We start from the raw sequence: 3,300 nt of genomic DNA, 5'->3' as shown, positions 1-3,300 counted from the left end.
TTTGTTTGATAAAAGAAATTATAACAAAGTAAAGCCGCTTTCTCTATAACTAAAGAATTTCTTAATCCCCGTTATAAATATTTAATAAGAAATTAAATTAAATACTTATTCGCAAATATCTTTTAGATCCTAATAACACTCAACTCTTTGAGACCATTTATATATTTTGTTTTTTTCTCAATTGCAAATCGTTATCTATGTTTCTTTTTTTTGATTTAGGGTTTGTCATATCAGTTATTGTAAAGTTTATGACTTTTTTTGAAATCATAAATTAACTTTTATTAGTTACTAATCTTATTAGTTTAAAATTATTTAATCTTAAATCAGTTTTTTCAAGTTTATTAAATCTAAATCTTTATAATTTTTTAATATATGGAGTTTTTATATATATTTTCTACTATAATAACAGACATCTAAAGTACTTTTTAGAGTCGAAAATATACATAAAAATCGTAGTGTTAATCTATTGCAAATAGCTGAAAGTTATCGCTTTTTATTAATATAGAATTTCTGTGATGACACTTAAAGAAAAAAAGTTTTAAAAATACACTTGTTACTAAGGAGTGAAATGATTAAAAAGTCTTTTAATAAAAATCCTTTTTTATGATGTCATGAACTTTAGACTTCTGAAAAGTCAGTAAAATAGACTTCTTTAGATTTTGATAAATTTCTGATAATAATGTTCATAATATTTTGTTTTAAATTTTTTCAGTGTATTGTGTTTTTGACCAACTGGTGCAAAGCGGTTTGTTCCGGTAATTTTTTATCAAATTTCCGTTTGCAAAATCGGAACATGTGCACTTTCGATAATAAAAATCGTTTAAAAAAAAGTAGAACAAAAATGGAATTCTGGTACAGTTTTAGATCGGTTCCAGTTCATTTCTAGTTCAATTCATGTTCAGTTTAACTTTAGTTCTAGTTCAGTTCTAGTTCAGTTCTAGTTCAGTTCCAGTTCAGTTCTAGTTCAGTTCTAGTTCAGTTCTAGTTCAGTTCTAGTTCAGTTTTAGTTCAGTTCTAGTTCAGTTCTAGTTCAGTTCTAGTTCAGTTCTAGTTCAGTTCTAGTTCAGTTGTAGTTCAGTTGTAGTTCAGTTCTAGTTCAGTTCTAGTTTAGTTCTAGTTCAGTTGTAGTTCAGTTCTAGTTCAGTTCTAGTTCTGTTCCAGTTCAGTTTTAGTTCAGTTCTAGTTCAGTTCTAGTTCAGTTCTACTTCAGTTCTAGTTCGGTTTTATTATGTATTTAATCTCGTACACACTTATACTTATTGCGCTCTTAAATCAGTTGCTTTACAAATCACATTCTAACCTGCTTAATGGTCTCGTGATTTACTTTCTCAAATACGAATTAGCTAAAGATTACTGATCTTATCTCAATTCCAGGGATTTATTTTATAAAATCAGTAAAAAGCTCTCGGCCTTAGGGGATTGTAAATTAAATGAAATCATATTGTGAAATTTGAATGCTAACATCTGTATTTAGAGGTTTAGATTAAATACCTCGTTCGCTCACATTACCTGTCAAGCTGAATATTTTCGTTATTAAATCACTTTTCATGTCGTACCATACCCACTTGCTTATTTGTCTTATGATTTACTAGCACTATTAAGAATTGGCCATTTACTGGCGTTATCTTAAGTTTTGGGGACTTAATTTAATCGTATTACTGTTGCTTAAAAAAATAAATATATTTCTCTACTTGTGGCCTTTATAAAGACTATAAATTAAATTAAATCAATGTTTTGCCGAAATCGAAATACCACGTAATATATTTTATTTTTAATAACAACGTATTTAGTGATGGTTCATCATAAATTGTTAATACGAAATCGTTGGCAGTATAGAAATCGTACTGTTTTATTATCGTTGTGATTTTTGATCGTGTAAATAGCTAAAGTTGTTTTAAATCACACCAAATGATTATTATTTTTTTTTTCTATTTATTAATACAGTTAAATCCATATATTGGAATTTTTTTAAAAAAAAGTTATATTTATAAAAATTTATGGCAGTTTTAGTGTTCATTATCAGTATGTTTTTGTTGTAGGCATATAAAGCAGATCATACTGTTTGTAACAAATCTAATGATCAAAATCTATGGACTGTCTTTAATTGATTTAAAGTCATATTTGCTAATTTATTTGCATTATAGGGTATCTTTGTTACCAACTTAGTTGCTCAAATTTGTTGGCTTACTTTAATACGATTTAATAATGATGATGATTAGTCCTCGATATCATAAATTTTATTTACAATCAATTTGTTTTCATTTTGTTTTCACATTTCAATCAAACTTAACTAAAGCAAAGTTTTGTATAGAAATCAATTTTTATTTTTGAAAATTTATTACTAAGAAAATAACATATAATCAGCAATCATATTGTATATTCCTATAAACAATTTCAATCATTTTATTTACTTTTCGATTTTATGAGGCCAATATGAAGAAGGTGTTGTGAATACATTCGTACCACAAATACAAGATTTATTTATAAACACTTTCAACAAAATCAACAATAAAATTTATTTATTTATTTCAAATTTATTTTTGATAAAATCATAAATGAAATGTTTAAGATTGAAAACAGTGTATCCCTAGAGTCATACCAAAATTTTAAAATTTTAATCATGCGTTTTTCTAAAATTTTTTTCTTTCATTAAACAAATAATAAATCTGATATTTAATGTCTTTATTTCTCATTTATCTACTCTTAGGACTATTAGAACTTAGACGCCAGTCTGCTTAAGTTTTTTGTCTCTAAATCAAATTAAATTAGATAAAATTGCTTTAATAATGCAAATTAATTTAACTCAAACTTACGAGACAGATAGAAAGAAAGCTAAATGAAATAAACAATAGAAAGATTTTTACTACTTAAATGTTTAAGTTATTTAGTGAAATGATGAAATCTCTTAAATGAAAACGTTAAAAAATAAACTAAATAATTACGCATATACATAAATGACAAATCACGCTGTTAATTATTTATCATCCATCATAACAAAAAAACACAATATAATACAACGAAAAATATGATAAAAATTCATTTATTAAATAATAATGAAGAGGCAGTGCCATAAATTTTGTAATAATCAGTAACCCAGCAAGCATTATTATGTACAGAAGAGAATTTCTAATTTACAGAAACTAAGCTCTAATTCAGTTTTTGAAGAGTTGAAGCTCAGTTCTAGTTCAGTTTTAGTTCAGTTCTAGTTCAGTTCTAGTTCAGTTCTAGTTCAGTTCTAGTTCAGTTCAAGTTCAGTTCTAGTTCAGTTCTAGTTCAGTTCAAGTTCAGTTCTAGTTCAGT

General features: G+C 26.1%; 1 protein-coding gene across 1 annotated transcript in view; it reads right to left on the bottom strand.

Annotated features, from left to right (window-relative positions):
• LOC111677836 (zinc finger protein sens) overlaps positions 1-3,300 on the bottom strand; it is a 27,107-nt gene that overhangs the window by 15,352 nt on the left and 8,455 nt on the right. The gene's annotated exons all lie outside the window — the stretch shown is intronic.

This window comes from Lucilia cuprina, chromosome 2 (genome assembly GCF_022045245.1).
Source record: "Lucilia cuprina isolate Lc7/37 chromosome 2, ASM2204524v1, whole genome shotgun sequence".
Taxonomy (NCBI): domain Eukaryota; kingdom Metazoa; phylum Arthropoda; class Insecta; order Diptera; family Calliphoridae; genus Lucilia; species Lucilia cuprina.
The sequence above is the reverse complement of the archived record's forward strand: the minus strand, read 5'-3'. Positions and strand labels throughout refer to the sequence as shown.